The sequence below is a fragment of the Pseudophryne corroboree genome, unplaced genomic scaffold (assembly GCF_028390025.1).
Source record: "Pseudophryne corroboree isolate aPseCor3 unplaced genomic scaffold, aPseCor3.hap2 scaffold_370, whole genome shotgun sequence".
NCBI classification, from domain to species: domain Eukaryota; kingdom Metazoa; phylum Chordata; class Amphibia; order Anura; family Myobatrachidae; genus Pseudophryne; species Pseudophryne corroboree.
Genome location: NW_026970022.1, coordinates 323,700 through 350,383, shown reverse-complemented (window position 1 = coordinate 350,383; position 26,684 = coordinate 323,700). Strand labels below are relative to the sequence as shown.

The following is a 26,684-nucleotide window of genomic DNA, read 5'->3' as shown; positions in this document are numbered from 1 at the left end:
TGTTACCCCCGGATTAACCATGTTGATATTTTAAGTATTATAACCTTGGATAGCTTTTTCATTCAGAAATGTATCCATTCCTTTTTTAAATCCAATTACAGAGTCCGCCATTACCACCTTCCCTGGCAGGGAATTCCACATCCTGATTGCCCTAACAGTGAAGATCATAGTATCTCACCTGGCAGGTAAGTAGGAGTTGGGCTAGAGCTGTGGAGGATTGCTGCTCGGGCACCCCCTCTCAAGTGAAGGAGATCCAACTGAGGCAGCACAAGGGAACTCTCGAAAGAAGAACAAGGCTAGAGGAAGATCTGAGACAAAGAAATCTGACTTTTACCAGAGCTGACCAGAGGAAAGCACAAACACAGTCCCCCACTACCACAAATAATGCAGTCGAGTTTCCCACATTTGGGGAAATCACAGGGGTCAGCATACCCAGAATGCAATGAATGAACCTCACCCTGGGAGAACAATCTTCATGACCATGGTATCTCCTATGCAAAATAAGTATGATTTGGGATAGGGCTGGGGAGGGCCGCTGCTCAGGCACATCTCTGTCAAGTAAAGGAGATTCAACTGAGGCAGCACAAGGGAACTCTCATCTGGGGACAACAACTGCAGGGAGAACACATATTTTCAGATGAAAATCTTGGTCATGCTCTGGTTTCTCTTCAGAACGAACAAATCTTTCGCCTTTTACTAAAGATTTCCGTGGAGAGGAGCAAAACTGAGTTTTACCTCAATTTTTGCATGCCCCATCTTTTTGGGGTTTCTTTTATCGGTTTAAAGATAGAATGAGTGTGCTTTAATGAAAGCTCATTTGCATAGAAATTACAGTAAATGTTTGTTTCTTTTCAAACAGAACTTTCTTGACCATGCTACTTGCTTGAAAGATCTGGGAGCACATGGAATACAGTACAAACCATGCTTATAGCAAGGAGAAGCCAGGTGAGAAATCTGCTTTCTTTCAAATTGGGCGCTCACTTTGATCTGAATGAGGACTGCTGGCATGGCACTCAGGCGACAGGTGGAATCTTGGTCATGCTCTGGTTTCTCTTCAGAATGAACAAATCTTTCGCCTTTTATTAAAGATTATCCGTGGAGAGGAGCAAAACTGAGTTTTATCTCAATTTTTGCATGCCCCATATTATTGGGGTTTCTTTTATCAGTTTAAAGACAGAACGAGTGAGCTTTCTTGTTGGCTTTAATGTAAGTTTATTTGTATAACAATGACAGTAAATGTCTGTTTCTTTTCAAGCAGAACTTTCTTGACCATACTAATTGCTTGAAAGATCTGGGAGCACATGGAAAAGAGTACAAACCATGCTTATAGCAAGGGGAAGCCTGGTGAGAAATCTGCTTTCTTTCTTTCATATTGGGTGCTCACTTTGAGCTGAATGAGGACTGCTGGCATGGCACTCAGGCGACAGGTGGAATCTTGGTCATGCTCTGGTTTCTCTTCAGAACGAACAAATCTTTCGCCTTTTACTAAAGATTTCCGTGGAGAGGAGCAAAACTGAGTTTTATCTAAATTTTTGCATGCCCCATATTATTGGGGTTTCTTTTATCAGTTTAAAGACAGAACGAGTGTGCTTTCTTGTTAGCTTTAATGTAAGTTGCCATAGATGCAGTGAAACACGCGTGTAGGGCACGGCGTGTCCGCGTGTATTTGACTCATGTGAAATGTTATAAAACAAAAATATATGATTATGATGTTAGCTGTTAGTCTCCACTAATAGGGAATAGAAGCTGAGCTATAAGAAAGGAATACACTAGATATGATGTCACTTAGCAATTACAATGTCTAAAGTGCATACAGATAGCTACTAATAACTCTTGATAAGAATGTATATCAGTGTGGGTATATTTATATGATGGGATATTGGGACTAGTGAATATATATCACTCCTGCTGTCCAGATTGGCAATAACCAGACAATTATGATAAGAGTAGAGATGTCACATGGGCTGCTATAGATATTAATTTAATGCTGTATGTGTCATTTGTTACAAATGGATACATTTTCTATGAGTCAGCCTAGCAGCTGCATGTTCTAACAGAACACTATCCTCACACAGAATCTGCTAACCTTGAGATAACTAAATGACAGTGTGTAACAGTCTCTTTACTATAAGACTGTTACAAAGTAATACAGAATCTGCTAACCTTGAGATAACTAAATGACAGTGTGTAACAGTCTCTTTACTATAAGACTGTTACAAAGTAATACCGGTATATATATTTGAAGTCAGTCTAGCAGCTGTGTGTTCCAGCAGTTTATAAGACAAAGAAAATCTCCTATTGTGGAATCTAGACACATGGGACTGCTGGCCTGTGTCATACTATTTCTATGTAATACCAGTAACATGTATATAACTGTTACATAATTGTTACAAATGGATAAATCTTTGAGTCAGCCTAGCAGCTGCATGTCCTAACAGGACACCATAAATCCTTTACAGTGTAACAAATTGATTGGTAACACTTAAAGGCTGGAGAGCAGTTATATGCCTTACTAGCATACTCAATATACCACATTATTACACCAGTTACCACGATTATTGACAGCGCATTTGATATATTATATTACCCTCACACTGAGTCTGTTTACCTTTAGATAACTAAGTGACCGAATATGTAACGGTTTCTCTATCATAAGACTGTTACAAAGTGAGATAGATATATTTGGAAGTCAGTCAAATAGCTGTGTGTTTCAGCGGTTTATAAGAAAATTCCTCATTGTGGAATCTGGACCACTAAGGGTTATTATATATATAGCACATGGAATTGCCACATCTCCCTATATGATAATTTCATTACACTGTAACATAATAAGAATTAACTCTTTAACAGTGTAAATAGAGAGTAATGAATCTCTGACACATGGAATATATTATTTCTTAGATGAATTGGATAAACCATTATGACAGACACTTTGCTTCCTAATAAGAATTGAGGTGGCTATACCTCTAAGGAAAGCATTATTGCCTACGCCTAGATCAGATTAAATAAGATCTGGCTGAATATATGAAGGAAGGTTGCTATTTATATGAGAATTGGAATTGCTATATTCCTTAAGGCAACCCCACCGATTGATATATGTTGTCAATTAAGTATATCTGAACGGCTATATCTGGACCAGATTTAATAAGATCTGGCTGATTATATGAAGGAGGGCTGCTATTTATATTAGAATTGCCATATTCCTTAAGGCAACCGCACCTGTTGGTATATCTCGCCAATTAACTATATCTAAACAGCTAAATTAAAGCTATTCATCATTTTTTTAGTTTGGATATTAATAAATATGATCTTTCCATGATGCATAGAGATTTCCCTATCAAGTGATTCCTTATCCGATATAGAAAGCTATGGTATTGAATTTAGGAATATAGTCTTAGGGGACACAGAGAAATAAGTGATCCCCATCTACCTAAGCACCCCACAAATTGGAGGTTAGCTTACCGGTTATACTCAATCACCCCCACAAATTCGCCAATGGGGATGGCTTCCCGGGAGGTAACCCCTATTGAGTGAAGGGAGTATATAGGATACGACCCAGTGGTACCTGACGACATAGATACTAACAGCTATTTAATAACATTACGCTAGAAAGTGATTATTAGCAACATATATATCTATATAAACAACCCCGCCAGGGTTGTGCCTTCAAAAATAATCACACACGGACACGCTTTTTAAACCTTTTTTTCACATCTCTTTATTCTTCTTATGCACATGTATGTTAGTTCTGTGATTTTAACCTTTATGTTTCACTGCAGTTTGGGATAATAATATTAATATTTATCCAATTTTAATACATACTTAATAAAGGTTATATTTTATGATTCATTCATTCTGTCCAGTGCGTCAACAGTGCAGATTTCTTCTTGTTTTTTCTCCCAAATTCTATAACAATGACAGTAAATGTTGTTACTTTTCAAACAGAACTTTCTTGACCATGCTACTTGCTTGAAAGATCTGGGAGCACATGGAAAACAGTACAAACCATGCAGTATCACAAGAGCCTTTATTTGATCTTTCATGAAGATAGAGCAGAATTGAGGACACGTCAACAATTTCTGCAGAAGGTGGTTCATCTTTCCACATGGTGCCTTTGGCCACTGACACCTTCGTTGAGTCAAAGTCTCTGGCTGTGGTCAGAACTTTGAAAATTTATGTCACCAGAACGGTTCAGATTAGGAAAACAGAGGCTCTGTTTGTCCTGTATGCTCCCAACAGGATTGGGTGTCCTGCTTCCATGTAGACCATTATGCGCTGGATCTGTGGTAAGATTCAGCATGCTCATTCCACGGCAGGATTGCCGTTACTGAATTAGGTGAAGACCCATTCTACTAGAAAGGTGGGTTCATCCTGGGCAGCTGGTCGGGGAGTCTCGGCATTGCAACTTTGCCGAGCAGCTATTTAGTAAACACTTTTGCTAAGTTTTACAAGTTTGATACCTTGGCTGATGATAACCTCAAGTTGGGTCATTCGGTGCTGCAGAGTCGTACGCACTCTCCCACCCGTTCAAGAGCTTTGGTATAACCCCATGGTTCTTAATGTGACCCCAGCATCCTCTAGGTCGTATGAGAAAATAGGATTTTAATACCTACCGGTAAATCCTTTTCTCTTAGTCCGTAGAGGATGCTGGGCACCCGTCCCAGTCCATACTGTGTCTGCAGTTATTACTTGTGGTTATACACATGTTGTGTTATGGTTCTGGTCAGCTTTTTGCTGCAATTGTTCATGCCGTTGGCTTGTGTTCTGTTGAATGCCACGTTCTGCGGCATGCTTAAGGTGTGAGCTGGTAAGATGCTCACCTTAGTTTAACAATAAATCCTTTCCTCGAAATGTCCGTCTCCCTGGGCACAGTTCCTATAACTGGAGTCTGGAGGAGGGGCATAGAGGGAGGAGCCAGTTCACACCCTTTGAAAGTCTTAAAGTGCCCATGTCTCTTGCGGATCCCGTCTATACCCCATGGTTCTTAATGTGACCCCAGCATCCTCTACGGACTAAGAGAAAAGGATGCCCTTGCGCACTATCCTGACTTCTCCTCCCGTCTGCTTACTTTGTGCCTTCCAACGCACAATGCGAACTACAGGTGGTGCTGCAGGGCCCACACCCTTTTACTTGCCTTACAGAACAGCTCTGGAGCTGTTACAGTGCCCAGCTGCTGCAAGAAATCAGCTTGAATGCTTCAGGGGATGGGGCATGGCCAACATGAGCCCCACACCAAAGGAGGGTGGGGGTGTTTAATGCGAACTAGGGGTCATCCAAGCACCGCAAAAGGCCGCCATGCCCTGCATGCCCCTTTTCTCTTTTCATATGCAGATGAGAGTTCCAGCCAACTTTGGTCCACTGCTAGGATGACATCACTGTATGCAAATCCGTCTTCTGCAGACCTTCCCCCTGGAATGCTTGTACTAGTTGTTGCATATGGTTTGATATTTGATGGTGCTTCAATATTAGGCAGCCTTCCACCCTCCCATGTTCATCTGAACAGATGTGGTCTCCCTGCAGTTGTTGTCCCCAGACGAGAGTTCCCTTGTGCGTCCTCAGTTGAATCTCCTTAACTTGACGGGGGAGGGGCTGCCCGAGCAGCCACCCTCCCCAGCCCTATCCCAACTCATACTTATTTTGCATATGAGATCTCTTGATCATGAAGATTGTTCTCACAGGGTGAGGTTCATCCATTATATTTTAAAATAGGAAGGTACAAATTACATATTTGAATTGCATCTATGTGCTGGATTCAAATGTCCCCCCCCCCCTTCCTTTCTCAATTGTGCCCGTCAGCAGCTATTCTAAGGTTGCTGCCAATGGGTGTGACACATTAATTTCTTCTGTGGGGTACACTGGACTCCACAAGGATTCACATTGGGGTGTAGAGTAGGATCTTGATCTGAGGCACCAACCGGCTCAAAGCTTTTGACTGTTCCCAAGATGCTCAGTGCATTCTCCTCTATAACCCCGCTTCCATGAACAGGGAGCTCAGTTTGTAGTTGGTGCCTTCAGTAGCAGGCCTCTTAACAGGGGCCTGCCTCAGGCAGCCTATTCTTAGCTATTAATTTTGACAAGAAAAGAAGAACTTGTTTTATGAGAATCTACAAGGGCTGCAGCAGGCTAGGTCTAATAGACATCTTTACTGCAGCTTCATCACTCCCAGCGGCGCTGTATACTCCCGTGCCCTGGTTGCTGGGTCACTGCAGCGGAGGCTCCAGTTTCTTCCTAAGGTCAGTCACACACACACCGCCCTTCCGGATCACGAGGCCGCTGATGAAGGGGAGCGTGGCCGTAGGGGGTGGACCGTGTGCGCACTGGCGTGGACACTGATTACTGGGCAGCCGCTCCACTAGCCACCAGGTACAGTTAAGGAGCACAGGTCTGGGAGTTTTACTCCTATATTAACCCAATTTTGTACTGCCCGCAGCGCATTGTGATAGGTAATAGGGCCTGATTCAGGTTGGATTGCAATCACAATAAGCGATCCAACTGCAAAAATTGCTAAGAGCATACGCATGTGCCTGCATTTTCTGCGGCACCCCGCAGAGAATGCGATCGCCTCTGCCTGTCAATCGGGGTGGGGGGGGGGGAGAGGGGGGTCAGCAACACTCCATTTCCAAGTCAGGGATGGAGCGGTGCGGGGGCAAGGCTTCAAAATGGGGTCTGCAACGGAGGAGACACAGGGGGCGTGGTCACAGCGGCTGTATGACATCACATTCAGCCGCTGTGATCACAAAAATGGTGGCGGCTTCCTGCGCGCACATACAGTCTGCACCAGCAGGAGGCTACACCATTTTATATGATCACGCTGAACTGCAGTGCGACTGCAATTACAGCATGGTCAAGAATGGAGGCGTCATGCTCGGTGGCCATGCCCTGTCACTGTGCAGGAGCCAGCACCGCACACACACTAGTCCCCGGGTGCAGCCCCCAACCCCCGGGACACCCGGAGCAACAAAATGTAGATTCAGGCCACCAGGCCACGCCCCTACCTATGAAACCATGCCTCCTTTTTACCATTGCACTGCTTATCTGCGCGCACTGCATTACAATCTCCCTCGCCACCTCTCTGGGTGTCACCAGTGATAGTGACACCTCTGCCATGCTTGTAGCAGCTGGTCCTAAGATCTACGCGTGTTTGCCCTTGTGACTTGTTGATCATCATAGCGAAGCAGATGCTTACAGAAAACTGCAGGGGCTTAGATTGAAAATAAAAAAATTGATGGGTATAAGGTAGAGAGGAGCGGGTTCGGTTCTCCGAGAACCGAATTCCCGACGAACTCCACGTGGTTTACACTGGTCCGAGGCAGGCTCGGTTGTTCCCGCCTGACTCGGAAAACCTGAACAAGGGAAAATGTCATCATCCCGCTGTCGGATTCTCGCGAGATTCGGATTCCATATAAAGAGCTGCGCGTTGCCGCCATTTTTACTCGTGCATTGAAGAGAGAGCGGAGAGGACGTGGCTATGTTCTCTCAGTGGAAATCTCAATATCAGTGCTCAGTATCAGTGGTTACTTATTGCTGCTCTGTAATACTAGTAGTGTGTCTCTCCTGCTCAGTGTCAGTTCTCAGTAGTATCCTCATCAGTGCTCAGTATCACTGCTCATTGTCTTGTGCTGCATTGTGGTGCTCAGCATACTACAGTACATTACTAATAGTCCAGTGCTGCATCTTGCTGCTCAGTGTCAGTTCTAGTATCCTCATCAGTGCTCACTATCACTGCTCATTATATTGTGGTGTTCTGTATACTACAGTAACATAGTAATATAGTAACATATAGTAACATAGTTTTTGAGGTTGAATAGAGGCAAATTGCCCATCGTGTTCAACCTGTTTTAAGTTGTGATGATTCTACATACTTGCTGAATAATGTTTTATGACTAGTTAGCTACTATAACTCATGTTACCCCCGGATTAACCATGTTGATATTTTAAGTATTATAACCTTGGATAGCTTTTTCATTCAGAAATGTATCCATTCCTTTTTTAAATCCAATTACAGAGTCCGCCATTACCACCTTCCCTGGCAGGGAATTCCACATCCTGATTGCCCTAACAGTGAAGATCATAGTTCACCTGGCAGGTAAGTAGGAGTTGGGCTAGAGCTGTGGAGGATTGCTGCTCGGGCACCCCCTGTCAAGTGAAGGAGATCCAACTGAGGCAGCACAAGGGAACTCTCGAAAGAAGAACAAGGCTAGAGGAAGATCTGAGACAAAGAAATCTGACTTTTACCAGAGCTGACCAGAGGAAAGCACAAACACAGTCCCCCACTACCACAAATAATGCAGTCGAGTTTCCCACATTTGGGGAAATCACAGGGGTCAGCATACCCAGAGTGCAATGAATGAACCTCACCCTGGGAGAACAATCTTCATGACCATGGTATCTCCTATGCAAAATAAGTATGATTTGGGATAGGGCTGGGGAGGGCCGCTGCTCAGGCACATCTCTGTCAAGTAAAGGAGATTCAACTGAGGCAACACAAGGGAACTCTCATCTGGGGACAACAACTGCAGGGAGAACACATATTTTCAGATGAACATGGGAGGGCAGAAGGCTGCCTAATACTGAAGCACCCCCAAACAACAAACCAAATGCAACTACTAGTGCAAACATTCCTGGTAGTAGGCCTGCAGCAGATGGATTTGCATATGGTGATGTCATCCAAGCAGTGGGTCAAAGTTTGCTTCAACCCTCGTCTGCATATGAAAATAAAAATGGGGTGTGCAGGGCATGGCTGCCTTTTGCGGCGCTTGGATGACCCCTAGTTCGCATTAAACACCTCCACCTTCCTTCGGTGTGGGGCTCATGTTGGCTATGCCCCAGCCCCTGAAGCATTAAAGCTGATTTCTTGCAGCAGCTGGGCACTGTAACAGCTCCAGAGCTGCTCTGTAAAGCAAGTAAAAGGGTGTGGGCCCTGCAGCACTACCTGTAGTTTGCATTGTGCGTTGGAAGGCACAAAGTAAGCAGACGGGAGAAGTCAGGATAGTGCACAAGGGCATAGAAGGGAGCGGCTCAAGAAAAGAGAAGTGGAAACAGACAGCAAACTAGGCTGGAGAGAGACCTGAGACAAAGAGATCTGAATTATACGAGAGCCGACCAGAGGAAACACAAATTATGTAATCAAGTGTCCCACATTTGGGGAAATCGTAGGAGCAGCACACCCAGAGTGCATTGGGTGAGCCTTGCCCTGGGAGAAGCACCTTCCTGATCATAGTATCTCACCTGGCAGGTAAGTAGGAGTTGGGCTAGAGCTGGGGAGGGTCGCTGTTCGGGCACCCCCCTGTCAAGTGAAGGAGATCCAACTGAGGCAGCACAAGGAAACTCTCGAAAAAAGAACAAGGCTAGAGGAAGATCTGAGACAAAGAAATCTGACTTTTACCAGAGCTGACCAGAGGAAAGCACAAACACAGTCCCCCACTACCACAAATAATGCAGTCGAGTTTCCCACATTTGGGGAAATCACAGGGGTCAGCATACCCAGAATGCAATGAATGAACCTCACCCTGGGAGAACAATCTTCATGACAATGGTATCTCCTATGCAAAATAAGTATGATTTGGGATAGGGCTGGGGAGGGCCGCTGCTCAGGCACATCTCTGTCAAGTAAAGGAGATTCAACTGAGGCAGCACAAGGGAACTCTCATCTGGGGACAACAACTGCAGGGAGAACAGATATTTTCAGATGAACATGGGAGAGCAGAAGGCTGCCTAATACTGAAGCACCCCCAAACAACAAACCAAATGCAACAACTAGTACAAGCATTCCTGGGAAAAGGTCTGCAGAAGACGGATTTGCATACGGTGATGTCATCCAAGCAGTGGGCCAAAGTTGGCTGGAACCCTCATCTGCATATGAAAAGAGAAAAGGGGTATGCAGGGCATGGCGGCCTTTTGCGGCGCTTGGATGACCCTTAGTTCGCATTAAACACCTCCACCCTCCGTCGGTGTGGGGCTCATGTTGGCTATGCCCCAGCCCCTGAAGCATTCAAGCTGATTTCTTGCAGCAGCTGGGCACTGTAACAGCTCCAGAGCTGCTCTGAAAGGCAAGTAAAAGGGTGTGGGCCCTGCAGCACTACCTGTAGTTTGCATTGTGCGTTGGAAGGCACAAAGTAAGCAGACAGGAGAAGTCAGGAGAGTGCACAAGGGCATAGAAGGCAGCGGCTCAAGAAAAGAGAAGTGGAAACAGACAGCAAACTAGGCTGGAGAGAGACCTGAGACAAAGAGATCTGAATTATACGAGAGCCGACCAGGGGAAACACAAATTATGCAGTCAAGTTTCCCACATTTGGGGAAATCGCAGGAGCAGCACACCCAGAGTGCAATGGGTGAGCCTTGCCCTGGGAGAAGCACCTTCATGATCATAGTATCTCACCTGGCAGGTATGTAGGAGTTGGGCTAGAGCTGGGGAGGGTCGCTGCTTGGGTACCCCCCTGTCAAGTGAAGGAGATCAAACTGAGGCAGCACAATGGAACTCTCGAAAGAAGAACAAGGCTAGAGGAAGATCTGAGACAAAGAAATCTGACTTTTACCAGAGCTGACCAGAGGAAAACACAAACACAGTCCCCCACTACCACAAATAATGCAGTTGAGTTTCCCACATTTGGGGAAATCACAGGGGTCAGCATACCCAGAATGCAATGAATGAACCTCACCCTGGGAGAACAATCTTTATGACCATGGTATCTCCTATGCAAAATAAGTATGATTTGGGAATTGGCTGGGGAGGGCCGCTGCTAAGGCACATCTCTGTCAAGTAAAGGAGATTCAACTGAGGCAGCACAAAGGAACTCTCATCTGGGGACAACAACTGCCGGGAGAACACATATTTTCAGATGAACATGGGAGGGCAGAAGGCTGCCTAATACTGAAGCACCCCCAAACAACAAACCAAATGCAACAACTAGTACAAGCATTCCTGGGGGAAGGTCTGCAGAAGACGGATTTGCATACAGTGATGTCATCCAAGCAGTGGGCCAAAGTTGGCTGGAACCCTCATCTGCATATGAAAAGAGAAAAGGGGTATGCAGGGCATGGCGGCCTTTTGCGGCGCTTGGATGACCCTTAGTTCGCATTAAACACCCCCACCCTCCTTCGGTGTGGGGCTCATGTTGGCCATGCCCCAGCCCCTGAAGCATTCAAGCTGATTTCTTTCAGCAGCTTGGCACTGTAACAGCTCCAGAGCTGCTCTGTAAGGCAAGTAAAAGGGTGTGGGCCCTGCAGCACTACCTGTAGTTTGCATTGTGCATTGGAAGGCACAAAGTAAGCAGACAGGAGGAGAAGTCAGGATAGTGCACAAGGGTGTAGAAGGGAGGGGCTCAAGAAAAAAGAAGTGGAAACAGACAGCAAACTAGGCTGGAGAGAAACCTGAGACAAAGAGATCTGAATTATATGAGAGCCGACTAGGGAAAACACAAATTATGCAGTCAAGTTTCCCACATTTGGGGAAATCGCAGGGGCAGCACACCCAGAGTGCAATGGGTGAGCCTTGCCCTGGGAGAAGCAACTTCATGATCATAGTATCTCACCTGGCAGGTAAGTAGGAGTTGGGCTAGAGCTGGGGAGGGTCGCTGCTCGGGCACCCCCCTGTCAAGTGAAGGAGATCCAACTGAGGCAGCACAAGGGAACTCTTGAAAGAAGAACAAGGCTAGAGGAAGATCTGAGACAAAGAAATCTGACTTTTACCAGAGCTGACCAGAGGAAAGCACAAACACAGTCCCCCACTACCACAAATAATGCAGTTGAGTTTCCCACATTTGGGGAAATCACAGAGGTAAGCTACCCAGAATGCAATGAATGAACCTAACCCTGGGAGAACAATCTTCATGACCATGGTATCTCCTATGCAAAATAAGTATGATTTGGGATAGGGCTGGGGAGGGCCGCTGCTCAGGCACATCTCTGTCAAGTAAAGGAGATTCAACTGAGGCAGCACAAGGGAACTCTCATCTGGGGACAACAACTGCAGGGAGAACACATATTTTCAGATGAACATGGGAGGGCAGAAGGCTGCCTAATACTGAAGCACCCCCAAACAACAAACCAAATGCAACAACTAGTGCAAGCATTCCTGGGGGAAGGCCTGCCGCAGATGGATTTGCATATGGTGATGTCATCCAAGCAGTGGGTCAAAGTTGGCTTCAACCCTCGTCTGCATATGAAAAGAGAAAAGGGGCATGCAGGGCATGGCGGCCTTTTGCGGCGCTTGGCTGACCCCTAGTTTGCATTAAACACCTCCACCCTCCGTCGGTGTGGGGCTCTTGTTGGCTATGCCCCAGCACCTGAAGCATTCAAGCTGATTTCTTGCTGCAGCTGGGCACTGTAACAGCTCCAGAGCTGCTCTGTAAGGCAAGTAAAAGGGTGTGGGCCCTGCAGCACTACCTGTAGTTTGCATTGTGCGTTGGACGGCACAAAGTAAGCAGACAGGAGAAGTCAGGAGAGTGCACAAGGGTATAGAAGGCAGCGGCTCAAGAAAAGAGAAGTGGAAACAGACAGCAAACTAGGCTGGAGAGAGACCTGAGACAAAGAGATCTGAATTATACGAGAGCCGACCAGGGGAAACACAAATTATGCAGTCAAGTTTCCCACAGGAGTATATAGGATACGACCCAGTGGTACCTGACGACATAGATACTAACAGCTATTTAATAACATTACGCTAGAAAGTGATTATTAGCAACATATATATCTATATAAACAACCCCGCCAGGGTTGTGCCTTCAAAAATAATCACACACGGACACGCTTTTTAAACCTTTTTTTCACATCTCTTTATTCTTCTTATGCACATGTATGTTAGTTCTGTGATTTTAACCTTTATGTTTCACTGCAGTTTGGGATAATAATATTAATATTTATCCAATTTTAATACATACTTAATAAAGGTTATATTTTATGATTCATTCATTCTGTCCAGTGCGTCAACAGTGCAGATTTCTTCTTGTTTTTTCTCCCAAATTCTATAACAATGACAGTAAATGTTGTTTCTTTTCAAACAGAACTTTCTTGACCATGCTTCTTTTTTGAAAGATCTGGGAGCACATGGAAAACAGTACAAACCATGCAGTATCACAAGAGCCTTTATTTGATCTTTCATGAAGATAGAGCAGAATTGAGGACACGTCAACAATTTCTGCCGAAGGTGGTTCATCTTTCCACATGGTGCCTTGGGCCACTGACACCTTCGTTGAGTCAAAGTCTCTGGCTGTGGTCAGAACCTCGAAAATTTATGTCACCAGAACGGTTCAGATTAGGAAAACAGAGGCTCTGTTTGTCCTGTATGCTCCCAACAGGATTGGGTGTCCTGCGTCCATGTAGACCATTATGCGCTGGATCTGTGGTAAGATTCAGCATGCTCATTCCACGGCAGGATTGCCGTTACTGAATTAGGTGAAGACCCATTCTACTAGAAAGGTGGGTTCATCCTGGGCAGCTGGTCGGGGAGTCTCGGCATTGCAACTTTGCCGAGCAGCTATTTAGTAAACACTTTTGCTAAGTTTTAAAAGTTTTAGAGTAAAGGAGATTCAACTGAGGCAGCACAAGGGAACTCCCATCTGGGGACAACAACTGCAGTGAGAACACATATTTTCAGATGAACATGGGAGGGCAGAAGGCTGCCTAATACTGAAGCACCCCCAAACAACAAACCAAATGCAACAACTAGTACAAGCATTCCTGGGGGAAGGTCTGCAGAAGACGGATTTGCATACAGTGATGTCATCCAAGCAGTGGGCCAAAGTTGGCTGGAACCCTCATCTGCATATGAAAAGAGAAAAGGGGTATGCAGGGCATGGCGGCCTTTTGCGGCGCTTGGATGACCCTTAGTTCGCATTAAACACCCCCACCCTCCTTTGGTGTGGGGCTCATGTTGGCCATGCCCCAGCCCCTGAAGCATTCAAGCTGATTTCTTGCAGCAGCTTGGCACTGTAACAGCTCCAGAGCTGCTCTGTAAGGCAACTAAAAGGGTGTGGGCCCTGCAGCACTACCTGTAGTTTGCATTGTGCATTGGAAGGCACAAAGTAAGCAGACAGGAGGAGAAGTCAGGATAGTCCACAAGGGTATAGAAGGGAGGGGCTCAAGAAAAAAGAAGTGGAAACAGACAGCAAACTAGGCTGGAGAGAGACCTGAGACAAAGAGATCTGAATTATATGAGAGCCGACCAGGGGAAACACAAATTATGCAGTCAAGTTTCCCACATTTGGGGAAATCGCAGGGGCAGCACACCCAGGTGAGATACTATAATCAGGACGGTGCTTCTCCCAGGGCAAGGCTCACCCATTGCACTCTGGGTGTGCTGCTCCTACGATTTCCCCAAATGTGGGACACTTGACTGCATAATTTGTGTTTCCTCTGGTCGGCTCTCGTATAATTCAGATCTCTTTGTCTCAGGTCTCTCTCCAGCCTAGTTTGCTGTCTGTTTCCACTTCTTTTTTTCTTGAGCCCCTCCCTTCTATACCCTTGTGCACTATCCTGACTTCTCCTCCCGTCTGCTTACTTTGTGCCTTCCAATGCACAATGCAAACTACAGGTAGTGCTGCAGGGCCCACACCCTTTTACTTGCCTTACAGAGCAGCTCTGGAGCTGTTACAATGCCCAGCTGCTGCAAGAAATCAGCTTGAATGCTTCATGGGATGGGGCATGGCCAACATGAGCCCCACACCAAAGGAGGGTGGGGGTGTTTAATGCGATCTAGGGGTCATCCAAGCACCGCAAAAGGCTGCCATGCCCTGCACGCCCCTTTTCTCTTTTCATAAGCAGATGAGGGTTGAAGCCAACTTTGACCCACTGCTTGGATAACATCACCATATGCAAATCCATCTGCTGCAGGCCTTCCCCCAGGAATGCTTGCACTAGTTGTTGCATTTGGTTTGTTGTTTGGGGGTGCTTCAGTATTAGGCAGCCTTCTGCCCTCCCATGTTCATCTGAAAATATGTGTTCTCCCTGCAGTTGTTGTCCCCAGATGAGAGTTCCCTTGTGCTGCCTCAGTTGAATCTCCTTTACTTGACAGAGATGTGCCTGAGCAGCGGCCCTCCCCAGCCCTATCCCAAATCATACTTATTTTGCATAGGAGACACCATGGTCATGAAAATTGTTCACCCAGGGTGAGTTTCATTCATTGCATTCTGGGTATGCTGACCCCTGTGATTTCCCCAAATGTGGGAAACTCGCCTGCATTATTTGTGGTAGTGGGGGACTGTGTTTGTGTTTTCCGCTGGTCAGCTCTGGTAAAAGTCAGATTTCTTTGTCTCAGATCTTCCTCTAGCCTTGTTCTTCTTTCGAGAGTTCCATTGTGCTGCCTCAGTTGGATCTCCTTCACTTGACAGGGGGGTGCCCGAGCAGCGACCCTCCCCAGCTCTAGCCCAACTCCTACTTACCTGCCAGGTGAGATACTATGATCTTGAAGGTGCTTCTCCCAGGGCAAGGCTCACCCATTGCACTCTGGGTGTGCTGCCCCTGCGATTTCCCCAAATGTGGGAAACTTGACTGCATAATTTGTGTTTCCCCTGGTCGGCTCTCGTATAATTCAGATCTCTTTGTCTCAGGTCTCTCTCCAGCCTAGTTTGCTGTCTGTTTCCACTTCTCTTTTCTTGAGCCGCTCCCTTCTATGCCCTTGCGCACTATCCTGACTTCTCCCGTCTGCTTACTTTGTGCCTTCCAACGCACAATGCGAACTACAGGTAGTGCTGCAGGGCCCACACCCTTTTATTTGCCTTACAGAGCAGCTCTGGAGCTGTTACAGTGCCCAGCTGCTGCAAGAAATCAGCTTGAATGCTTCAGGGGCTGGGGCATAGCCAACATGAGCCCCACACCGAAGGAGGGTGGAGGTGTTTAATGCGAACTAGGGGTCATCCAAGCGCCGCAAAAGGCCGCCATGCCCTGCATAACCCTTTTCTCTTTTCATATGCAGATGAGGGTACCAGCCAACTTTGGCCCACTGCTTGGATGACATCACCGTATGCAAATTCGTCTCCTGCAGACCTTCCCCCAGGAATGCTTGTACTAGTTATTGCATATGGTTTGATATTTGATGGTGCTTCAGTATTAGGCAGCCTTCCGCCCTCCCATGTTCATCTGAAAAGATGTGGTCTCCCTGCAGTTGTTGTCCCCAGACGAGAGTTCCCTTGTGCTTCCTCAGTTGAATCTCCTTAACTTGACGGGGGAGGGGCTTGCCCGAGCAGCCACCCTCCCCAGCCCTATCCCAACTCATGCTTATTTTGCATATGAGATCTCTATATCATGAAGATTGTTCTCACAGGGTGAGGTTCATCCATTATATTTTAAAATAGGAAGGTTCAAATTACATATTTGAATTGCATCTATGTGCTGGATTCAAATGTTCCTCCCCCTTCCTTTCTCAATTGTGCCCGTCAGCAGCTATTCTAAGGTTGCTGCCAATGGGTGTGACACATTAATTTCTTCTGTGGGGTACACTGGACTCCACAAGGATTCACATTGGGGTGTAGAGTAGGATCTTGATCTGAGGCACCAACCGGCTCAAAGCTTTTGACTGTTCCCAAGATGCTCAGCGCATTCTCCTCTATAACCCCGCTTCCATGAACAGGGAGCTCAGTTTGTAGTTGGTGCCTTCAGTAGCAGGCCACTTAACAGGGGCCTGCCTCAGGCAGCCTATTCTTAGCTATTAATTTTGACAAGAAAATAAGAACTTTTTTTATGAGAATCTACAAGGGCTGCAGCAGGCTAGGTCTAATAGACATCTTTACTGCAGCTTCATCACTCCCAGCGGCGCTGTATACTCCCGTGCCCTGGTTGCTGGGTCACTGCAGCGGAGGCTCCGGTTTCTTCCTAAGGTCAGTCACACACACACCGCCCTTCCGGATCACGAGGCCGCTGATGAAGGGGAGCGTGGCCGTAGGGGGTGGACCGTGTGCGCACTGGCGTGGACACTGATTACTGGGCAGCCGCTCCACAAGCCACCAGGTACAGTTAAGGAGCACAGGTCTGGGGGTTTTTCTCCCATATTAAACCAATTTTGTACTGCCCGCAGCGCATTGCGATAGGTAATAGGGCCTGATTCAGGTTGGATTGCAATCACAATAAGCGATCCAACTGCAAAAATTGCTAAGAGCATACGCAAGTGCCTGCATTTTCTGCGGCACCCCGCAGAGAATGCGATCGCCTCTGCCTGTCAATCGGGGCAGGGGGGGAGAGGGGGGTCAGCAAAACTCCATTTCCAAGTCAGGGATGGAGCGGTGCGGGGGCAAGGCTTCAAAATGGGGTCTGCAACGGAGGAGACACAGGGGGCGTGGTCACAGCGGCTGTATGACATCACATTCAGCCGCTGTGATCACAAAAATGGTGGCGGCTTCCTGCGCGCACATACAGTCTGCACCAGCAGAAGGCTACACCATTTTTTATGATCACGCTGAACTGCAGTGCGACTGCAATTACAGCATGGTCAAGAAGGGAGGCGTCATGCTGGGTGGCCATGTCCTGTCACTGTGCAGGAGCCAGCACCGCTCACACACTAGTCCCCGGGTGCAGCCCCCAACCCCCGGGACACCCGGAGCAACAAAATGTAGATTCAGGCCACCAGGCCACGCCCCTACCTATGAAACCATGCCTCCTTTTTACCATTGCGCTGCTTATCTGCGCGCACTGCATTACAATCTCCTTCGCCACCTCTCTGGGTGTCACCAGTGATAGTGACACCTCTGCCATGCTTGTAGCAGCTGGTCCTAAGATCTACGCCTCAAGCCCTGAGTGTTTGCCCTTGTGACTTGTTGATCATCATAGCGAAGCAGATGCTTACAGAAAACTGCAGGGGCTTAGATTGAAAATAAAAAAAATTATGGGTATAAGGTAGAGAGGAGCGGGTTCGGTTCTCCGAGAACCGAATTCCCCACGAACTCCACGTGGTTTACACTGGTCCGAGGCAGGCTCGGTTGTTCCCGCCTGACTCGGAAAACCTGAACAAGGGAAAATGTCATCATCCCGCTGTCGGATTCTCGCGAGATTCGGATTTCATATAAAGAGCTGCGCGTTGCCGCCATTTTTACTCGTGCATTGAAGAGAGAGCGGAGAGGACGTGGCTATGTTCTCTCAGTGGAAATCTCAATATCAGTGCTCATTATCAGTGGTTACTTATTGCTGCTCAGTAATACTAGTAGTGTGTCTCTCCTGCTCAGTGTCAGTTCTCAGTAGTATCCTCATCAGTGCTCAGTATCACTGCTCATTGTCTTGTGCTGCATTGTGGTGCTCAGCATACTACAGTACATTACTAATAGTCCAGTGCTGCATCTTGCTGCTCAGTGTCAGTTCTAGTATCCTCATCAGTGCTCACTATCACTGCTCATTACATTGTGGTGTTCTGTATACTACAGTAACATAGTAATATAGTAACATATAGTAATATAGTTTTTGAGGTTGAAAAGAGGCAAATTGCCCATCGTGTTCAACCTGTTTTAAGTTGTGATGATTCTACATACTTGCTGAATAATGTTTTATGACTGGGAGTTTTTTTAAGGTCAGTGCGCTTAGTCTCGCGTCCAAATATTCCTTTAAAGCAAAGGGTCGTCAAACAGGTTCTACTGTTTGGATTCAGTCAGTTGTGGATGCTCCGTCAGAAAACACCTCTCCAAACTTCTTTGGTGGCTGCTCAGTTCTTCAGAATATGACTTGGGTATGTTCAGTCATGAAATTCTGTGAAGGCAGGGGAGAAGAACAAGCGCCATATGGTGTAGTATTTTGAATAAATTGGAGTGATAGATAGGTATATACGAAGTAAGTACCGGATAGATTCTTGAGATTAGGCCTGTCTGTCTCACTAAATTCTTTGTGGCTGTTCCCCACCTAGGAGACAAAAGATCATCGCCATACGGTGTAGTAACCTCAGATATATCTTGGGGTACCCTCCCCTCTATTTCATGCGTACCAAAAGGAAAATTCAATATAGCATATAGGATATATTTATATCCAGGTAGATCAAGTCGGTCCAATATGATGTAATGGCTGAATCAGTCGACTGTTGCTGCCTTATATAGTATTATCAATAAAAAATTTTAATCCACAAAATAATAATACAAATTCAGATAAAAAATAAATAAAACAAATCAGAAAATCTTAGCTGATTGGTGTAGGCAGTAGTTAGGTCAGTCTCAACGCGTTTCGCCTCCAGGGCTTCCTCAGGAGAATACATCATATCAAAAGATACACATATTTATAGTGCTTTCAGTTTCGTTTTGGCCAGCACTTCCGGTTCTAACCTAAACCGGAAGTGACGCGGCAGTGGCCGGGACGAGCCGCGTCACTTCCGGTTTCACGGAGCAAACGGACTCTATGTCCGTCTTGCGCTACTTATACAGACTGATCTAAAATTTATATTAACACTGCACCACCAATGCAATCTAATGTTAAATATCAAGCCACATATGCATTTAGTATGTAAGTCGGACCGAGCACTTCCGGTTCCGGAAATGACGCGAACCGGAAGTGCTGGCCAAAATGAAACTGAAAGCACTATAAATATGTGTATCTTTTGATATGATGTATTCTCCTGAGGAAGCCCTGGAGGCGAAACGCGTTGAGACTGACCTAACTACTGCCTACACCAATCAGCTAAGATTTTCTGATTTGTTTTATTTATTTTTTATCTGAATTTGTATTATTATTTTGTGGATTAAAATTTTTTATTGATAATACTATATAAGGCAGCAACAGTCGACTGATTCAGCCATTACATCATATTGGACCGACTTGATCTACCTGGATATAAATATATCCTATATGCTATATTGAATTTTCCTTTTGGTACGCATGAAATAGAGGGGAGGGTACCCCAAGATATATCTGAGGTTACTACACCATATGGCGATGATCTTTTGTCTCCTAGGTGGGGAACAGCCACAAAGAATTTAGTGAGACAGACAGGCCTAATCTCAAGAATCTATCCGGTACTTACTTCGTATATACCTATCTATCACTCCAATTTATTCAAAATACTACACCATATGGCGCTTGTTCTTCTCCCCTGCCTTCACAATGTTTTATGACTAGTTAACTACTACAACTCATGTTCCCCCTGGATTAACCATGTTGATATTTTAAGTATTATAACCTTGGATAGCTTTTTCATTCAGAAATGTATCCATTCCTTTTTTAAATCCAATTACAGAGTCCACCATTACCACCTTCCCTGGCAGGGAATTCCACATCCTGATTGCCCTAACAGTGAAGATCATAGTATCTCACCTGGCAGGTAAGTAGGAGTTGGGCTAGAGCTGTGGAGGATTGCTGCTTGGGCACCCCCTGTCAAGTGAAGGAGATCCAACTGAGGCAGCACAAGGGAACTCTCGAAAGAAGAACAAGGCTAGAGGAAGATCTGAGACAAAGAAATCTGACTTTTACCAGAGCTGACCAGAGGAAAGCACAAACACAGTCCCCCACTACCACAAATAATGCAGTCGAGTTTCCCACATTTGGGGAAATCACAGGGGTCAGCATACCCAGAATGCAATGAATGAACCTCACCCTGGGAGAACAATCTTCATGACCATGGTATCTCCTATGCAAAATAAGTATGATTTGGGATAGGGCTGGGGAGGGCCGCTGCTCAGGCACATCTCTGTCAAGTAAAGGAGATTCAACTGAGGCAGCACAAGGGAACTCTCATCTGGGGACAACAACTGCAGGGAGAACACATATTTTCAGATGAACATGGGAGGGCAGAAGGCTGCCTAATACTGAAGCACCCCCAAACAACAAACCAAATGCAACAACTAGTGCAAGCATTCCTGGGGGAAGGCCTGCAGCAGATGGATTTGAATATGGTGATGTCATCCAAGCAGTGGGTCAAAGTTGGCTTCAACCCTCGTCTGCATATGAAAAGAATAAAGGGGTGTGCAGGGCATGGCGGCCTTTTGCAGCGCTTGGATGACCCCTAGTTCGCATTAAACACCTCCACCCTCCTTCGGTGTGGGGCTCATGTTGGCTATGCCCCAGCCCCTGAAGCATTCAAGCTGATTTCTTGCAGCAGCTGGGCACTGTAACAGCTCCAGAGCTGCTCTGTAAAGCAAGAAAAAGGGTGTGGGCCCTGCAGCACTACCTGTAGTTTGCATTGTGCGTTGGAAGGCACAAAGTAAGCAGACGGGAGAAGTCAGGATAGTGCACTAGGGTATAGAAGGGAGGGGCTCAAGAAAAAAGAAGTGGAAACAGACAGCAAACTAGGCTGGAGAGAGACCTGAGACAAAGAGATCTGAATTATATGAGAGCCGACCAGGGGAAACACAAATTATGCAGTCAAGTTTCCCACATTTGGGGAAATCGCAGGGGCAGCACACCCAGAGTGCAATGGGTGAGCCTTGCCCTGGGAGAAGCATCTTCATGATCATAGTATCTCACCTGGCAGGTAAGTAGGAGTTGGGCTAGAGCTGGGGAGGGTCGCTGCTCGGGCACCCCCCTGTCAAGTGAAGGAGATCCAACTGAGGCAGCACAAGGGAACTCTCGAAAGAAGAACAAGGCTAGAGGAAGATCTGAGACAAAGAAATCTGACTTTTACCAGAGCTGACCAGAGGAAAGCACAAACACAGTCCCCCACTACCACAAATAATGCAGTTGAGTTTCCCACATTTGGGGAAATCACAGGGGTCAGCATACCCAGAATGCAATGAATGAACCTAACCCTGGGAGAACAATCTTCATGACCATGGTATATCCTATGCAAAATAAGTATGATTTGGGATAGGGCTGGGGAGGGCCGCTGCTCAGGCACATCTCTGTCAAGTAAAGGAGATTCAACTGAGGCAGCACAAGGGAACTCTCATCTGGGGACAACAACTGCAGGGAGAACACATATTTTCAGATGAACATGGGAGGGCAGAAGGCTGCCTAAAACTGAAGCACCCCCAAACAACAAACCAAATGCAACTACTAGTGCAAGCATTCCTGGGGGAAGGCCTGCAGCAGATGGATTTGCATATGGTGATGTCATCCAAGCAGTGGGTCAAAGTTGGCTTCAACCCTCGTCTGCATATGAAAAGAAAAAAGGGGTGTGCAGGGCATGGCGCCCTTTTGCGGCACTTGGATGACCCCTAGTTCGCATTAAACACCTCTACCCTCCTTCGGTGTGGGGCTCATGTTGGCTATGCCCCAGCCCCTGAAGCATTTAAGCTGATTTCTTGCAGCAGCTGGGCACTGTAACAGCTCCAGAGCTGCTCTGTAAAGCAAGTAAAAGGGTGTGGGCCCTGCAGCACTACCTGTAGTTTGCATTGTGCGTTGGAAGGCACAAAGTAAGCAGACGGGAGAAGTCAGGATAGTGCACAAGGGTATAGAAGGGAGGGGCTCAAGAAAAAAGAAGTGGAAACAGACAGCAAACTAGGCTGGAGAGAGACCTGAGACAAAGAGATCTGAATTATATGAGAGCCGACCAGGGGAAACACAAATTATGCAGTCAAGTTTCCCACATTTGGGGAAATCGCAGGGGCAGCACACCCAGAGTGCAATGGGTGAGCCTTGCCCTGGGAGAAGCATCTTCATGATCATAGTATCTCACCTGGCAGGTAAGTAGGAGTTGGGCTAGAGCTGGGGAGGGTCGCTGCTCGGGCACCCCCCTGTCAAGTGAAGGAGATCCAACTGAGGCAGCACAAGGGAACTCTCGAAAGAAGAACAAGGCTAGAGGAAGATCTGAGACAAAGAAATCTGACTTTTACCAGAGCTGACCAGAGGAAAGCACAAACACAGTCCCCCACTACCACAAATAATGCAGTTGAGTTTCCCACATTTGGGGAAATCACAGGGGTCAGCATACCCAGAATGCAATGAATGAACCTAACCCTGGGAGAACAATCTTCATGACCATGGTATCTCCTATGCAAAATAAGTATGATTTGGGATAGGGCTGGGGAGGGCCGCTGCTCAGGCACATCTCTGTCAAGTAAAGGAGATTCAACTGAGGCAGCACAAGGGAACTCTCATCTGGGGACAACAACTGCAGGGAGAACACATATTTTCAGATGAACATGGGAGGGCAGAAGGCTGCCTAATACTGAAGCACCCCCAAATAACAAACCAAATGCAACAACTAGTGCAAGCATTCCTGGGGGAAGGCCTGCAGCAGATGGATTTGAATATGGTGATGTCATCCAAGCAGTGGGTCAAAGTTGGCTTCAACCCTCGTCTGCTTATGAAAAGAATAAAGGGGTGTGCAGGGCATGGCGGCCTTTTGCGGCGCTTGGATGACCCCTAGTTCGCATTAAACACCTCCACCCTCCTTCGGTGTGGGGCTCATGTTGGCTATGCCCCAGCCCCTGAAGCATTCAAGCTGATTTCTTGCAGCAGCTGGGCACTGTAACAGCTCCAGAGCTGCTCTGTAAAGCAAGTAAAAGGGTGTGGGCCCTGCAGCACTACCTGTAGTTTGCATTGTGCGTTGGAAGGCACAAAGTAAGGAGACGGGAGAAGTCAGGATAGTGCACAAGGGTATAGAAGGGAGGGGCTCAAGAAAAAAGAAGTGGAAACAGACAGCAAACTAGGCTGGAGAGAGACCTGAGACAAAGAGATCTGAATTATATGAGAGCCGACCAGGGGAAACACAAATTATGCAGTCAAGTTTCCCACATTTGGGGAAATCGCAGGGGCAGCACACCCAGAGTGCAATGGGTGAGCCTTGCCCTGGGAGAAGCATCTTCATGATCATAGTATCTCACCTGGCAGGTAAGTAGGAGTTGGGCTAGAGCTGGGGAGGGTCGCTGCTCGGGCACCCCCCTGTCAAGTGAAGGAGATCCAACTGAGGCAGCACAAGGGAACTCTCGAAAGAAGAACAAGGCTAGAGGAAGATCTGAGACAAAGAAATCTGACTTTTACCAGAGCTGACCAGAGGAAAGCACAAACACAGTCCCCCACTACCACAAATAATGCAGTTGAGTTTCCCACATTTGGGGAAATCACAGGGGTCAGCATACCCAGAATGCAATGAATGAACCTAACCCTGGGAGAACAATCTTCATGACCATGGTATCTCCTATGCAAAATAAGTATGATTTGGGATAGGGCTGGGGAGGGCCGCTGCTCAGGCACATCTCTGTCAAGTAAAGGAGATTCAACTGAGGCAGCACAAGGGAACTCTCATCTGGGGACAACAACTGCAGGGAGAACACATATTTTCAGATGAACATGGGAGGGCAGAAGGCTGCCTAATACTGAAGCACCCCCAAACAACAAACCAAATGCAACAACTAGTTCAAGCATTCCTGGGGGAAGGCCTGCCGCAGATGGATTTGCATATGGTGATGTCATCCATGCAGTGGGTCAAAGTTGGTTCAAACACCTTTGCAAAGTTCTATAAGTTTGATACCCTGGCTGAGGAGGACCTCCTGTTTGCTCAATCAGTGCTGCAGAGTCATCCGCACTCTCCTGCCCGTTTGGGAGCTTTGGTATAATCCCCATGGTCCTTACGGAGTCCCCAGCATCCTCTAGGACGTAAGAGAAAATAAGATTTTAAACCTACCGGTAAATCTTTTTCTCGTAGTCCGTAGAGGATGCTGGGTGCCCGTCCCAAGTGCGGTCTACTTCTGCAAGACTTGTATATAGTTATTGCTTACATAAGGGTTATATGTTAGTTTTCATCGGTCTTGGACTGATGCTATGTTGTTTTCATACTGTTAACTGGGTAGTATATCACAAGTTATACGGTGTGATTGGTGTGGCTGGTATGAATCTTGACCTTGGATTAACAAAAATCCTTTCCTCGTACTGTCCGTCTCCTCTGGGCACAGTTTCTCTAACTGAGGTATGGAGGAGGGGCATAGAGGGAGGAGCCAGTGCACACCCAGATCAAAAGTCTTTCTTAAAGTGCCCATGTCTGCTGCGGAGCCCGTCTATCCCCCATGGTCCTTACGGAGTCCCCATCATCCTCTACGGACTACGAGAAAAAAAAATTACCGGTAGGTTTAAAATGTTATTTTTTTCTCTGCAACCCACTGCTAAATTGTGCTTCCTAGCTGTTTTTTATAAAATCACTTAATTAAATCTAACTCTGATTACGTCAGAGAAGGCCAGGTACCCTACACCATAAGAGGGGGTATGAAATTTTGACTTGTCTTCTTAAAGATCACCAAAATCTGTTGACAAGGTCAATTACATCCCTGGGTGGGATTGAACCACCAACCTTTTGGTTAATAGCCCATGTAAGTGCAAGAAATCCTGAAGCACTCACTCATCATGGGAAAGTACCAATGTGTTTCTTACAAAAATTCTCCAGATTATTGACTTTTTAAAGTTTTTCTAGGAAACGTTCTAGATGAATGCTTATTAGCCTTTGTCAGTATTGACTTTTGCAAGGTGTCTCTGTGGCGCAATCGGTTAGCATGTTTGGCTATTAACCAAAAGGTTGGTGGTTCAATCCCACCCAGGGATGTAATTGACCTTGTAATCAGATTTTGGTGATCTTTAAGTAGACAAGTCAAAATTTCAAAAACCCCCCTTATGGTGTAGGGTACCTGGCCTTCTCTGATGTAATCAGAGTTAGATTTGATTAAGTGATTTTATAAAAAAACAGCTAGGAAGCACAATTTAGCAGTGGGTTGCAGAGAAAAAAAATTATGCTGGCAGAAAAGTACAATTGAGTGATTAAACAGCTCTTCATTTTCTGATTTTATGTTTATGCTAACAAATTTGCTCTCTGAAAAGTGTCCACAAAGCCAAGTCTCTGATTAACACCTTTGTAGGAATGGTTTTTCACCTATTACTGAATTAAACTTGCTTCATTGGAAAGGCATCAAAGATGCATCCTCATTTCAATGTCTACTGAAATAATACAGGTTGACACCAGGAAACGTCACTGCATCATTGCTGCTTCCTCATGGGGAAGTCTGTTTAATGTGAAAACAAGGTGATATCTAATCAGCACACAGGTAAGGAATTAAGAAAATCTTTCTTTATGGGTGAAGATGTTTCTCACAAATTGTTGTCCCAATGCATCATTGAAATTCAAGATGGAAGATGATTTTCATATATCACTTGTACATTTTGCATTGCTCTTCTGGTGACAATGTAGTTTGTTTTTGTCAATTACCATTTCAGTAATAGGGTAAAGAAAATTAAGTGGATTTTTTAAAGAAAACAATGCTGTCAATATACTATTAAAACAAATTAAAATGATAAAAGTTATTGTACTTTAAGTAAAAATAAAAGAGCCAAAATATCAATCCCAGTTTTTGATTACTTTAATTATAAAAAAAAAAATGCACATAGCAGAGGATAGTTTCGATCAATCGACCTCTGGGGTATGGGCCCAGCATGCTTCCATTGCACTACTCTGCTGCTCATGGAAGTGTAAGAGATCCTGAAGACTAAATTGATTAAAGGCCTAAAAGTACTTGACTATAAGGAAAGACTTACTAGGCTGAATATTTATACACTAGAAAAGAGGTGCCTAAGAGGAGATATTATTAATATCTTCAAATATGTAAAGATACATAACAAAGAGTTATCAGAGGAATTATTTATTAAAAGAACACGTGGTCACTCGCTGCGACTGGAGGAAAGTTCAGAACGCAATGGAGGAAAGGATTCTTCACTGTTAGGGCAATCAGGATGTGGAATTCCCTGCCAGGGAAGGTGGTAATGGCGGACTCTGTAATTGGATTTAAAAAAGGAATGGATACATTTCTGAATGAAAAAGCTATCCAAGGTTATAATACTTAAAATATCAACATGGTTAATCCGGGGGT

At 45.9% G+C, this 26,684-nt stretch overlaps 17 non-coding genes and 4 pseudogenes across 17 annotated transcripts; 6 read left to right on the top strand and 15 right to left on the bottom strand.

The window, feature by feature from the left end:
• Nucleotides 1-344: 344 nt before the first annotated feature.
• Nucleotides 345-508, bottom strand: LOC135021492 (U1 spliceosomal RNA). The gene has a single exon (XR_010218741.1). It is a non-coding gene; the product is annotated as a U1 spliceosomal RNA (small nuclear RNA).
• A 144-nt stretch (nucleotides 509-652) lies between these two features.
• LOC135021600 (U5 spliceosomal RNA) lies at nucleotides 653-768 on the top strand. Its single transcript, XR_010218824.1, has one exon. It is a non-coding gene; the product is annotated as a U5 spliceosomal RNA (small nuclear RNA).
• Nucleotides 769-1,038: 270 nt separating this feature from the next.
• LOC135021650 (U5 spliceosomal RNA) lies at nucleotides 1,039-1,155 on the top strand. The gene has a single exon (XR_010218873.1). It is a non-coding gene; the product is annotated as a U5 spliceosomal RNA (small nuclear RNA).
• A 286-nt stretch (nucleotides 1,156-1,441) lies between these two features.
• LOC135021605 (U5 spliceosomal RNA) lies at nucleotides 1,442-1,557 on the top strand. Its single transcript, XR_010218829.1, has one exon. It is a non-coding gene; the product is annotated as a U5 spliceosomal RNA (small nuclear RNA).
• Nucleotides 1,558-8,245: 6,688 nt separating this feature from the next.
• Nucleotides 8,246-8,409, bottom strand: LOC135021390 (U1 spliceosomal RNA). Its single transcript, XR_010218642.1, has one exon. It is a non-coding gene; the product is annotated as a U1 spliceosomal RNA (small nuclear RNA).
• A 671-nt stretch (nucleotides 8,410-9,080) lies between these two features.
• Nucleotides 9,081-9,243, bottom strand: LOC135021579 (U1 spliceosomal RNA). Its single transcript, XR_010218808.1, has one exon. It is a non-coding gene; the product is annotated as a U1 spliceosomal RNA (small nuclear RNA).
• A 152-nt stretch (nucleotides 9,244-9,395) lies between these two features.
• Nucleotides 9,396-9,559, bottom strand: LOC135021381 (U1 spliceosomal RNA). The gene has a single exon (XR_010218633.1). It is a non-coding gene; the product is annotated as a U1 spliceosomal RNA (small nuclear RNA).
• A 671-nt stretch (nucleotides 9,560-10,230) lies between these two features.
• Nucleotides 10,231-10,393, bottom strand: LOC135021528 (U1 spliceosomal RNA). Its single transcript, XR_010218765.1, has one exon. It is a non-coding gene; the product is annotated as a U1 spliceosomal RNA (small nuclear RNA).
• Nucleotides 10,394-10,545: 152 nt separating this feature from the next.
• On the bottom strand, nucleotides 10,546-10,709 carry LOC135021672 (U1 spliceosomal RNA). The gene has a single exon (XR_010218894.1). It is a non-coding gene; the product is annotated as a U1 spliceosomal RNA (small nuclear RNA).
• A 691-nt stretch (nucleotides 10,710-11,400) lies between these two features.
• On the bottom strand, nucleotides 11,401-11,546 carry LOC135021537 (U1 spliceosomal RNA; annotated as a pseudogene).
• Nucleotides 11,547-11,698: 152 nt separating this feature from the next.
• On the bottom strand, nucleotides 11,699-11,861 carry LOC135021416 (U1 spliceosomal RNA). Its single transcript, XR_010218667.1, has one exon. It is a non-coding gene; the product is annotated as a U1 spliceosomal RNA (small nuclear RNA).
• A 2,361-nt stretch (nucleotides 11,862-14,222) lies between these two features.
• Nucleotides 14,223-14,378, top strand: LOC135021599 (U1 spliceosomal RNA). Its single transcript, XR_010218823.1, has one exon. It is a non-coding gene; the product is annotated as a U1 spliceosomal RNA (small nuclear RNA).
• A 675-nt stretch (nucleotides 14,379-15,053) lies between these two features.
• LOC135021464 (U1 spliceosomal RNA) lies at nucleotides 15,054-15,217 on the top strand. The gene has a single exon (XR_010218715.1). It is a non-coding gene; the product is annotated as a U1 spliceosomal RNA (small nuclear RNA).
• A 152-nt stretch (nucleotides 15,218-15,369) lies between these two features.
• On the top strand, nucleotides 15,370-15,532 carry LOC135021518 (U1 spliceosomal RNA). The gene has a single exon (XR_010218756.1). It is a non-coding gene; the product is annotated as a U1 spliceosomal RNA (small nuclear RNA).
• A 4,845-nt stretch (nucleotides 15,533-20,377) lies between these two features.
• LOC135021479 (U1 spliceosomal RNA) lies at nucleotides 20,378-20,541 on the bottom strand. Its single transcript, XR_010218729.1, has one exon. It is a non-coding gene; the product is annotated as a U1 spliceosomal RNA (small nuclear RNA).
• A 692-nt stretch (nucleotides 20,542-21,233) lies between these two features.
• Nucleotides 21,234-21,375, bottom strand: LOC135021507 (U1 spliceosomal RNA; annotated as a pseudogene).
• A 152-nt stretch (nucleotides 21,376-21,527) lies between these two features.
• LOC135021402 (U1 spliceosomal RNA) lies at nucleotides 21,528-21,691 on the bottom strand. The gene has a single exon (XR_010218654.1). It is a non-coding gene; the product is annotated as a U1 spliceosomal RNA (small nuclear RNA).
• Nucleotides 21,692-22,383: 692 nt separating this feature from the next.
• Nucleotides 22,384-22,525, bottom strand: LOC135021506 (U1 spliceosomal RNA; annotated as a pseudogene).
• Nucleotides 22,526-22,677: 152 nt separating this feature from the next.
• On the bottom strand, nucleotides 22,678-22,841 carry LOC135021615 (U1 spliceosomal RNA). The gene has a single exon (XR_010218839.1). It is a non-coding gene; the product is annotated as a U1 spliceosomal RNA (small nuclear RNA).
• Nucleotides 22,842-23,533: 692 nt separating this feature from the next.
• Nucleotides 23,534-23,675, bottom strand: LOC135021505 (U1 spliceosomal RNA; annotated as a pseudogene).
• Nucleotides 23,676-23,827: 152 nt separating this feature from the next.
• LOC135021604 (U1 spliceosomal RNA) lies at nucleotides 23,828-23,991 on the bottom strand. The gene has a single exon (XR_010218828.1). It is a non-coding gene; the product is annotated as a U1 spliceosomal RNA (small nuclear RNA).
• Between the last annotated feature and the right edge of the window lie 2,693 nt (nucleotides 23,992-26,684).